The sequence below is a fragment of the Pristis pectinata genome, chromosome 5 (genome assembly GCF_009764475.1).
Source record: "Pristis pectinata isolate sPriPec2 chromosome 5, sPriPec2.1.pri, whole genome shotgun sequence".
Lineage (NCBI taxonomy): Eukaryota > Metazoa > Chordata > Chondrichthyes > Rhinopristiformes > Pristidae > Pristis > Pristis pectinata.
The window spans coordinates 52,612,493-52,625,018 of NC_067409.1; the positions used below are offsets into that span (position 1 = coordinate 52,612,493).

The 12,526-nt window shown below is 38.4% G+C and overlaps 1 protein-coding gene across 2 annotated transcripts in view; it reads left to right on the top strand.

The window, feature by feature from the left end:
- Positions 1–83: 83 nt before the first annotated feature.
- Positions 84–12,526, top strand: part of galnt1 (UDP-N-acetyl-alpha-D-galactosamine:polypeptide N-acetylgalactosaminyltransferase 1) — an 84,458-nt gene continuing 72,015 nt past the window's right edge. Inside the window, exon 1 of one of the 2 annotated variants that reach the window (XM_052015711.1) lies at positions 84–590. The gene's annotated coding sequence lies outside the window, so the exon portion shown is untranslated. The remainder of the gene's footprint in view (positions 591–12,526) is intronic. The other variant, XM_052015712.1, reaches the window with a different exon arrangement.

A 12,526-nucleotide genomic window follows, 5' to 3' on the forward strand; every position in this document is an offset into this window, starting at 1 on the left:
GGGGAAGTGTTGAGCAATAGAGACATCAGCCTCCGCCTGTGCTCTATGCAGTGACGTGGAACGCGCCGCTGCAGTTTCATTTCCGGGTGGCGCTGCTGGTGTGTTGTCGCTGTCGGGTGGAGCGCGGCGCAGCCCGGCGCTAACGGTGGAGGGTTCGGCGCACGGCGAGCGGCGCGTCACAAAGGAGCGCACGGCGTCAGCCAACCACCGCACCGACACCCCCCGGCACACGACGGCCCGGCCCGGCTCGGCTCGGCTCATGACACGGCGGTGATCAGCCCGGCGGCGGAATGGTGTGCGCCCGCACTTCTCGCACCACCTCTCTGTGCACAGCCCGTTCTCCCCCGAGAGTGGTCTCCGAGCGGAGTGATCCCCAGTACCTGGCTGACCTGCTCCTCCTGGCACGGACATTACCATCGGACAGAGCCCTCGCTGGCCTCTGAAAGACGCTTTGCTCGCTGCTAGAAGGGGATTAAGTCCTGGTCGCTGTGAACTCTGTTTTGCGGAGTGAGGTCTCTGTGAAAATGTGTCATTAAACGGGAAAGAAGGGGCGAAAGAGTCAGTCCGTCCCATCCACACCCATCGAGACGGTAAGTGTCATGCCGGGCCCGGCTACAGCACGGTTTTCACCTGAACACCAGAGTTGTCGAAAACAACTGCGGGATGTTTGGATCCCTCAAAAAGTCGACTGGATCGTACTGCATTGACCAGCAACTTGTGTTCTGCTTTTGCAATTGGGTATATGATTTTTTTTTGGTGTGCGCGCATTAAATAATTTGGAGCAAAGTCTTTAAAGCTCAATTCGATAATGTGAATTGACGTTAACTAATACACACAACCCGACCCTCTTTCCCCGGCCCTGCTTTACCAGTATCACACAGGCTGCACACTGAACAATGTGTTTCGGTGTCAGCTACAAGCTGTTGTGGAGGAGATTTCTTATTTTGAGCACCGTTTCCGGGTTTTAACTTTGCTTTTCGGACTTTAATTGGCAACCGACACTTTTACATCCCCTTTATCCAATTATGGTACTAGAATAAACCTGAAGCTGCAATAGTTAATCATGAACGTTATGGTTTATTACTGAAAGTTTTATTACCCAAGACCATTTTTTGGGTTTACACGTTTTTGCAGTACTCGGCTAACAAATTACTGGGAGGTGTTACTGTATAACATTATTTGCTATGATGAAGGAGTTCAATGAGGGTTTAATGTTATCTGTTCTTTCCATCTCAATTCTTTTTCGTTAAAAAGTAGATTAAAACGACGTTTACAGATTTAATGATAATACGATATAATTCAATTGTAATCTTTAGATTTAAGTGTTTTTTTTTGTTTAATAAAAGTAATGTGACATTAAGGGAGCATTATCACAGTCTTGGGTATTTCGGACTTGGAGAATTCCTGCAACACAAAGTAGTTTATTTGGAAAATGGCCACTGGGGGTGATTGAGTGCCTTTGCATAGCAGTTGATGCTGTACTTGTGTGAACTTTTAACAATGTATTTTTGTTGAATTTTATTCAGTTATGAAACTGGATCAGCCATATTATTTTGGGAGCTGGTGATACCAATCTACGTTTACGTTTACTGACAAACTATCTGCCAGCACTGTGCCTTTAACGTGTTTTAATTAAAGTTTTTCTTCATTTTCCCCCTATTTTAACTCTTTCTTTTTCAGTTATTACCAGTTTCATTTTTAATAAAATCTGACTAAAAGCTTGTTAAATGGTGCAAAAAGCAAGAATTATGATGAGGGGACCAAGAAGTAGAGTCAAATTGGCCTCTCAATTGGATATTTGATTCATGTTTTTCTGAATCAGTTTTAATTCTACTGGCCCTTTCTACCAGAATTAGAGGTCTGTGATGTTATTACATCCATAATTGAGTTTAACATTTTTGTTTTACTGTTAATTAATACACAACTTTAATTTTCTTAAGGGAAGATTTTACTGGCTTAATCAGAAAGCTAGTGTTGTCCATAGTGCTTTTGGATATATCTTTTAAATTCAAATATAGGAAGGTGACGTTGTGGTTACATGTTAAATAGAGGTGCTCGCTAATGTACTAATTACATATATATTTATTGTTTCCTAATTGCCTTTTTTATTGGAGCCCTAAATATCCTTCATTTCAGCCAAAGTTGGATACTTAATACAGGTATATAGATCATTGCTAGGAAGTAGATCAATGTCTTACACTCATGTTTGTTTCAGCAACTAAATGTAAAGCACAGGATGTAACTCTACAAATGATTGTGTTAATGGAAATATTACAAAACAAAGTACTTTATTTAAAGTTAACTTGCCTTTTAACTATCTTTGGGATTTTATTAATTTTATTTTCATTTATTATTTTATGGAGTTTTGAGTCCTGAAATATAATTGTTTTTTAAAACTTTGCTGGCATTTTAATTCAGACCTGGCTTAAATTATGATATAAATGGCTAATTTTTTTTTGTAATAATGGCACTGGTTTACCAAAATAATCCTGTCATTTTCATTGATAATGACCAGGCTGAAATGTCTAAAATACTTGTTTGGTAAACCCCCTCGCAGAAGCTGAACCATTATAGTTATATATTCATAAAAAAAGTAAAGTTTAGACAAATTGACTCAAGTGGGTGTAATGATTTACAATATGTTCTACTGCATTTCTGTCAATTTGATATCCTTGAAATGCTGCTCAGATTATCCATAACGAAGAATGGCAGGTTTTAGTCCTATTGTGGTGGTTCATCAATTACAAAGTAGCCAGCAAAGTTCTGAACTGGTGTCAAACGTGAGATCAGTCCTGCTTACTATAGATTCTATATTTCATTTCTGTTACGTTGGTGGTTGTTCAGTGGTTACAAAGTAGTTAGTGAAGTTCTGAAACTTGTATCAAAGTCAGTCATGAGACAATACTGGAGACGCAAGAGATTGCAGATGCTGGAATCTGGAGAAATGAGATTAATTCTACTACCTGCTGTGGGCTAGCAAGCACAAGGTTGCATTTTGGAAGTGCAGAATCATTTTTTGATTATGCTGTCGTTTTTGGAATTCTGATCATGGGTTGAAATTTTCTGTGCAGGTGTTGGAACATTTGAAAGCTGAGACTTTGCTGCTTGATGTTTCTATGACAACCATGGAAGAAATTTGGGCATTCAGTTTTGCGCATTCATTGTTGCATGTGAATTGCCAGTTTCTGCTTTAATAGCGAAGGCCTTAGAAATTGAGGACGTGTTTCAGGAAACATTGCATATCTTTTTGTAGCATATAGATTCGCTGAAGAAAATGGTTAAATTTTGTTTAATTTGCCTGGATTCCATCAAAAATGCGTCCTACTTTGTCACCTAGCCCAGGCCAGTCTGACAGCACCTCTCCACAGAAAAAGCAAAGACTTCAGGCACATATTAAAAGACCATGAAACGTAATAGTTTCAGTAAGGTTTGATTTGAAATTGATTGAATAATGCAGCAGAGAATATACATGGTATTTGAAAATAACATTGGTGATTATTAAACAATATCTACGATAAAGCACTACAGATTAAGCAAAATTAACATTTGTAAAACATTACAACATCCTTAATCCAGGGAATTATATTTGCAATGTAGTTACTGTTATATACATATTTAATCTGACATCCATGGACTTTCATTAGAGGCCTTCAGTACAACTCCCATAACAAAATAGGAAAAATTCTTTACTCGGGGTGGTTAGAATGTGGTATCTGTTATTAAAGGATATATTTGAAATAGACAGCTGAGACATTTTCAACATGAATTTGAACAAGTACGAGAGTGAATGTTGGAAATCTAAGATGAAGTGAATAGGCTGGGAGGAGACTTCTTATGGAGAATAAACACCAGTAAACTCTGGACCAAGGTACTTCTTTTGTTGCTGTACATTCTATGTAATTCATCAAACTTAAAATTCTAGATTACATTTATAAATCATTCTTTGGCCTTGCCTTTTCTTTCTTCTGCATCTGATTCTGAATCCCATTCCACGCTCATCACTCAAACTACACCTGACTTGTCTTTTCCCCTTCTCTGTTCTACCTTCGGTGTCAGTTGCCAGTCTGTTAAATCTGCTGTTTTCCATTTACCCACATGTAGAAAAGTTGCAATATTCTGGGGTTCTGAGAGATTTGGACAGAATGGGAAAAAAATTGGTATATTGATAGCTGGTGATAATTATATGAAAGTATGGATAAGAGTGAAGCTCTGTATAGCAGAGTAACTACAGACTGTCAGAAGACTGCTATACATGAGAAGTCACGCTTGCCTTCAGAAAGATGCCTTTTTAAGAAGCATGCCATCGTAATAACTGTTTTCAACAAAAACTGATTTTAGTATCAGATTATTTCAGAATAATCATTGATGTGCAAAATAGTACATTGTAAATTAGAATTTTCTCAAATTCAAGTGACTGGTTGAAAAATCATATCAAATATAAATCCCAAAGCTTTAGACGAAAATTGTTGTCTTATTTTCCACAACTGATTATATCACAAGATTATGGTGCTCTATTGCAGATATCTGTTCATATAAATGCTTGATTGACTTTGAGTAAGTACTTGTTTTCATCTTTCAAGGAGGCCAGGAAAGATGTAATAAAATATCCCCGCTGACTGGACATTCAGAGTTTATAAAGAAGTTGGGAATGGTGTGCCAGTGGGTTTTAAAAGGAGGGCTGGGGCAAGGGTCCAGTGAGTTTAAAAGGAGGGTAGGGTCAGAACCAAGTGAGCCCAATGCCAAACCATTAGAATATATGAAAAATAGGGTAGTCGATTATCAGGGTTTTACTGCCTATTATTGGAAAATTGTTCCTCTTTTCCTTGCCAATATTCATCTTGTCTTTAGCATCCAAAAAAATTGATACTGTTTGTGGCAGCTTATTTAATACAAGTCATTTGCTACAATTCTTAAATTGTAACAATAGTTACACAAAGCTTTTTGGGATATCCTAAAAGGTGTTTCATAAATACTATCTCTACTTTCTGGTACATTGCAGCTAAGCAACAATGTAGAGGAACTCACTACCTGCAAGCAAGACTGTTCCTTGATTTGGTTTGCAGTATTTATTTGTAACTTGCTATGTGGATTTTTTGATTTTATGCTTGAACTGGTATTGTTGCTTATCTGAAGGCAAGTAGATCTTTAGTTGTTAAGTGACAAACTTATTGCTTGCAGAAACTAATAAAATCAATATTGATTTTTGATTGATTACTGTGGCATTGAGTACAAGAGTTGGGATCTTCATGTTACAGCTGTACAAGACATTGGTGAGACCACACCTGGAATATTGTGTGCAGTTCTGGTCACCATACTATAGGGAGGATGTGATTTAAGCGAGAGAGGTTGCAGAAAAAATTCACAAGGATGTTGCCAGGACTGCAGGGGGTGAGCTATAAGGATAGGCTGAGACTCTTTTCCGTGGAGTGAAAGAGGCTGAGGGATGACCTTAGAGGTTTATAAATCATGAGGGGCATAGATGAGGCAGTTGGACACAGTCTTTTTCCCAATGTAGGGGAGCTTAAAACTGGAGGGCATAGGTTTAAGGTGAGAGGAGAAAGATTTCAAGGGAGCTTTTCCGCACAGTGTGGGAATAAGCTGCTAGTGGATGTAGTAGAGGCTGCAATTAAGATATTTAAAGGACATTTGGACAAGTTCATGGATAAGAAAGGTTTAAAGGCTGTGGTCCCAATTTAGGCAAGTGGGTCTAGTGCAGGAAGGCACCTTGGTCGGCATGGACGAGTTGGGCCAGAGGACCTGCTTCTATGCTGTTTAACTCTATATTGAACTCTACGATAATATTGCATAGCAAATTGTTGCTTGAGTTAATTTTACTGGTGGTAATTAAAGCAATTTTTTTTCAAGTGAGTTATTTTTTTGTGTTTCAAGGTGGCTAATGTATCTTTTCACGCCTACCTTCACTGAAAATTTTTCTTGGTCTTTCAATGCTGTTAATTTACTGTCACAGCAAAACTGGTGACTAAATTCATATACTGACCAGTATTTCCTACTTTAAAGTTGTTAGTACTTTATTCGTGTGATGCGCAGTGAGTGCTTGTTTGGGTGGGGGGTGGGGGGGGGTGTGGGGGGGACAAGTTTAAGCATCACAATGGATAGTCACGCAGTTTAGCCTCATACTGAGCATGCTATTGTTTCAAACCAAATGGTTCACTTTCTTGCATTGTACTTGTCCCTGATAGAAAATTGCAACTTCCTAATCTTCTCATCACCTTGACTGGCTGCTTCCATCTTCACATCTGTCCTTGCCTTAGCTGGTCCATGCCTTTGTTACCTCCAGAATGAACTACTTCAGTCTTCTCCTGGCTGATTTCCCACCTTTCATCATCCTGATAACTCTGCTAACTTGTACTTAGACCAAACTCGTTTGCTTATCATCCCTTACTGATCCACAGTGGCTCCCTATCTCCCTATATAAAACTGAGTGACTCAGTTTTAAGTTTTCTATCCTTAATTGATCATGATCTTGCCTCTCCTTTTCTCTGTAAGCCATACATTTTTAACTTGTTTCCCTTGTATGCTGCTTGTGCATCACTGACTTCCACCATTGGTGTCTGTGCCTTTGGTTCCCCAAACCCCATTGTTTGAATTTCACTCCCCAAACCTCTCTATACATCGCTGTTTAAAACCCATTTCCTTTGGCCAGGTGTTTGGTCACCTGTCTTGGTATCTGCTTGTGGGGTTCAATTTTATCTAATGGTGCTTGTCTCCAGTAACTTGAGGTATTACTATTATTGTTGAAGGCCCGATAGAATGCAAGTTGTCATTTGTTGAGGACTGCATCTCTGAAGGTGCTGTTTGTTTACATAGAAATGGTGATGGAATTTTTCCATGTCTAAGAAGTTCCACAGCTGATGTTCAATGTTAAAAAATGATGAAATGGCCATTCATCTAATCATAGTTAATTCAAATTTGTGGTGTTAATGCTATGATAGGGCCAAGGATCCAAGCCTGGGTTTTGGGAGTGGAGCCAGAATCAGAAGGTATGGGGATGAACAGTGTAAGATTTCTGTGGTGAGCTAAAGGATCAAAGGCAAGTAAGAAACTTTAGCTTGCAGGGGTCCCAGTGGAGAACTGCCTTACTGAAATATGGCTTTCTCAAGAAAAAGGTTGATTCCAGGAAAATTTAGACTAAGTTCCTTAATGTTCTAAAAAGAGAATAATGTAATTATTTTGCATGACTGCTAATAGAAATCATGACAGTGGTACATGGGTGATTGATGTGAAACAACCTGGAAATGTTGATTATCATAATTTACTCTGGGGAGGGAAATTGATGTTCAATGACCCAAAGTGGAAGAAAACAGCTTTTATATGAATTTCCATTCCTTAGTTTTGAATGATGATGGATTAGCAGCATACCAAGTGTTTGAGCTAATGTCAAATATTGATATATCAGAAAAGAACATTTTTAACTATATTTGGGTGAAGAAGGCATGTGAGAAGTTGAAGTAGCATAACGATCATGGGGGGGAAAAGTATGAAAAGGATAGGAAGTTTGCTGAAAATCTGTAAATGACTGAGTTCCACAGTCACCTGGAGTAGAAAATTCCAAGGATTTGCCACCTTTTGATTGAAGGAATTTCTCCTCCTTTTATTCCTACATGGTGTTATTTTGCGACTGTGACCTCATTTAAGATGGAGAGAAATTTTTGAATGTTAATGGAATCAGAGGGATATGGGGTTGGTACAAGAACATGGTACTGGGGTAAAAGATCAGCCATGATATTATTGAATTACAGAGTGGGTGTAAAGGGCTAAATCTTCCCCTTATTTCTTTTTTCTCCAGATTCTAGTTTGGAATACCACACCTTGTGGATTTCTTGCATTTGTCTGTTTTACTTAAGAAACTTGTTGTTTTGAAACTTATTTATATAATACCCAGCATGAGTCAGATTATCTTTTAATACTTGGTCAAAATCGCTGAACTTCAAGTGTTGGATAGTTTGATTCATTGGTAACAGACTACCTTTGCCACAAGAGGTGATTATAAAGTTCCAACTGCAGAGACTTGAGCACAACAGGATAATCAATATTGCAGTGTGATACTGATGAAGTGTCAAAAATTCCAGCTTTTTGGATGGGGTGATAAACTTAGGCTGTGTTATCTCAGGTGAATAGCAAATATTCCAAGGTACTATTTAAAAATGATTGGGGGAGATATCACTGGTATCCTGATAATATTTACCCCATAATCAGTATCATTAAAGCAGTGATGCATTGCTGTTTGTGATGACCACATGTCCTATGTTACAACAATGAATACATTTGAAAAGTACTTTAACTATGTTTAGTGAACTTCTGCTTTTGTGAAAGGCATTATATGGATACAAATCACATTGTTTTAGTTTCAAATGAAATGTGATTTTTTTTTTATTTTGGGTTTCTTTTCATATCCCTAATCTGTTTCAATGCAATCACATTGAAGGAATGTAGGTTGTGTTTCTGCCATCTAAAAATGGTTTTGGTGAAATGAGTTGGACAGCTGCATCTTGGTTCCTGGTAGATAAAATTCTTTAGTAACAGCTTCAGTCTGGAAGATAAATTTGCACTGGAGCAGAAATTCCCTCTTAAAACTGGGATGAAGGTCCATTGTTGAAGATTGAACCAATCTTAGATTATAATTTTTATGGGTCAATTTGATTCCAAAATTTGGAAGAAAATTTCACTTGTTGCACAACAATAATGAGATTAACATCAAGCTGTCAAATTTCAACCTTTTGACATTAGAACTATATTTTTTCCATATTTTGCTTTACCTCAAAAGCATTTGTTTTCATTTTATGTGCAGAGGCAAATATTTTTCTTTAATTGGATTTAGCTCCTTGAAAGCATTATAGAGAGTTGTGGAGTGCATTTGGTGGATATGGGCTTTTAAACTTTGTCTACATAATAAACTAGATCTTGACTTACAGAAGACTAATATGCAGGAATAACAAATAATTAAGAAAGCTAATACAATGTTGTCCTTTTTTGCAAAGGGAAATTATTACAAAAAAAGGGAGGGTATGCTTCAGTTATAAAAGATATTGGTGAGACCTCGTATGGAATGCAGTGTACAATATTGGTCTCCTTGTATAAAGAAGGATGGTAATGGGTTGGAAATGGTTCAGAGAAGATTTACTAGACAAATACCAGGAATGGGCAGGTTGTCTCATAAAGATAGTTTGGACAGACTCATGTGCTTTAAGAACACAGAACAGTTTCCAGCACAGAAGCAGACCCTTTGGCCCATGATATCTGTGCTGACCATGATGCCAAATTAAACTACTCCCATCTGCCTGTATGTGGTCTATATCCCTCTTTCCATGCCTGTTCAGATGTCTGTCTAGATGCCACTTAAACGTTGCTATCATATTGCTTTTACCACCTCCCCTGGCAGTGCATTTCAAGCACCTACCACTCAGTGCTATTTTTTTTTAAATTACCTTGCAAATCTCTTTAAATTTCTCTCCCACACCCCCAGCCCAAACCTTAAAGCTATGCTCTCTAGTATTTGACATTTTAAAAATGGTTAAAAGGCTCAACCATCTATCCTATCTATGCCTCGTAATTTAACATACTTCTGTCATGTTGCCCCTCAGCCTCCGAAGCTCCAGAGGAAAAACTCTAAGTTTGCCCAACCTCCCCTTGTAGCTAATACTCTCCAATCTAGGCAACATCTTGGTGAACCTCTTCTGCACCCTCTCCAAGGATTATTCCACATAGCCGATGAAAAGACAGGCGTATTGATTGAAGACTGGCTTCTGTGCTGGTGGTGATATTAGGTGGAAGTCAGGGTAGATCTATTCTGTACATCTAGCTGAACATAGCACTCATATGTTGGTCCATCCCATCATTGAAGATGGAGTTACCTCAGCCCATTAGCTCTTTAATTGTCAATTACTTTCCTATACATATGAACAGGCAGGAAATAGGGGGATACTGATCATGAACAGTAGGAGTATAATGCCTTGATCTGATCTATTGATTGTGAAATGATTTGAGTTCTGTTTTTGCTGTTTAGTATGCAAGTTGTCCTGCACTGCAGTTTCACCACGTTGAGACTTCACACTTGGCAATGCTCCCGACATGCCCTTCTGTAACCATAATTGAATCAAAGTTGATCCCTGATTAAAAATTCGTCAATCTGAAGCATTAAATTTTTTTCTCTTTTGAACAATCCTGCCTGACTTTGAGCATTTCCAGCATCTATAATATTTTACCTTTTTGATCCCTTGGCCTAACTTTTCAAGGTAGAGTCCAGGATTTGTTGAGCTATGAAGGCTGCAGGTTTAGGCAGAATGCACTTCTACCAATGCTGTTGCCCCACAGAATCTCATACTCGCCTAGTTTTGAGTTGGTAAATTCTCTGGAGTTTACTTAGCAGAATGAACATGCCATACAGCATGAAGGAAAAGTGGTGAGATGTAGAAAGACTGGAGAAGCAGGGTTTGTTTTCCAGTGAGCAGAGAAGGTTAAGGGGAGATTTGTTGAAGATGTTCAAAATCAGGAGTGATTTAGATGGGGTAAGGTGAATTGTTTCCACTGGCACAAGCACTTGTGTAAGTACTGATGTAAGGTGATTGCCTCTGGTCATTTACCAATCTGAAGAATTTCTTTGTTGTTGTTGTGATCCAGAACACACTGTAAGGATGGTAAAACAGTATTCAATAGTAACATTCAAATGAGATTCACATAAATATTTAAAGGAAAATGTTACAAAGTGCTTAATGTTAATTGAATAGTTCAAGCACCATGAGCTGAATGGCCTTCTATCTATGCATATCATTCTATGATCGTAAGTACATAGAAGTATATTTACTGATGGGATTTAATTGAGAAGTTAATACTATGGAGCATGAACACTGGTACGACCAGTTGGACAAATAGCCTGTGTTGTAAATTTGTATGAAGTGTTTGAAAATGCTATGCACATTTAGTGGTTTAATGAAGTTTTGCAGTCTTTAATATTTTAGTCGAATAATTTCCCTTCAAAAAAGTTTAGAATCCAATATATTCCAAATTTTTCAGTTTTAAGTGAGGATATCTTGAAAGTGTTTTTAATTTCTTCCACTGTAATATTCCTCATTGGGATTCAGGTTGCGAGTAAATACTATATAAAACCTCGGACCACCCTTTGCATCTAAACTGTGGAGTGTTTTGAAATAATATCTTGCAGTTATGTAGTACCACTAAGGTAATAAAAGCATCCCACCACAGTTCCTGAGCATTTTCAAACAATATCTGGCACTGAACCATGTAATGAAATATTCGGGCAGATGTAGTAGTATCACGGAGGGCCTTAAAGGAGGGTAAGTAGGCAGAACATTTTAGGGAGGGATTTCAAGAGTTTGGTGCCTTGCTCCAGTTAAAAGCATTGCTTCCAATGTTGGAGTGATTTAAAATTTGGAATGTGCAAGAGGTTAAAATTGGAAAAGAACAGAATCTTGGGGATTGTGAGGCAAAGGTACAGACGGGCAAGGTCATTAAGGAATTTGGTAAAAATTTGAGGATTTGGAAAACGGGTATTGCTGGACCAGCAGTCAATGTAGGTCAGCAGTTACAGGGGTGATTGGTGAATGAAGAACAAAACCGCCTATATCCTAAAGCATTTTGGGTTTTCTATGAGCCTGTGTATGTTGAGAGAAAATGGGAAGCTGGCCAGGAGAGTGTTGGAATAATCATACCTATAGGTGACAAAGGGTTTCAGCAATGGATGAGCCGAGGCAGACATATCTAGATGATGGTGCAGAGGTGAAAGTAATTTAACTTGGGGATGGCACAAATACAAAGCTGGATGTACATTTTGGGATTAAATACTATATCAAGGTTGCAAATGATTTGCTTCAGCCTCTAATGGAATCATTGATGAAGAAGAGTTTGTAATGAGACACAAAGTAGTGGCTTTAGCCCATCCAATCTTTAGCTTAAAGAAGCATCTGTCAAATAAGATAAAGTAAGATATCTTTATTAGTCACATGTACAGTGAAATGCATCTTTTGCGTAGCGTGTTCTGGGGGCAGCCCGCAAGTGTCGCCACGCTTCCAGTGCCAACATAGCATGCCTACAACTTCCTAACCCATACGTCTTTGGAATGTGGGAGGAAACTGGAGCACCCGGAGGAAACCCACGCAGAGACGGGGAGAACGTACAAACTCCTTACAGACAGTGGCCAGAATTGAACCCGGGTCGCTGGCATTGTAATAGCGTTATGCTAACCGCTATGGAAGTCCTGCCTGTAACATGCAGCTATCATTGTAACAATGCTGTGCAGGATAGATGGTCATCTATCACCACAATTAATTTTGGGAACTTTTTCTCTAATTTAGATTGGGCGGTGTCTTATTCTTTTTACTCGAGTAGTTATCCAGATACCTGCACTAATAATTCTTAAATTAAGAATTTAAATTTCAGCATGACAATTTAAGAAGTTAAATGGGAAAAATAAAACGTGAATCGCTAAAAGTGACCATGAACTGTCAGTTTATTATTAAAAACTCAGTTGATTCATTGTTGCCTTCAGAGA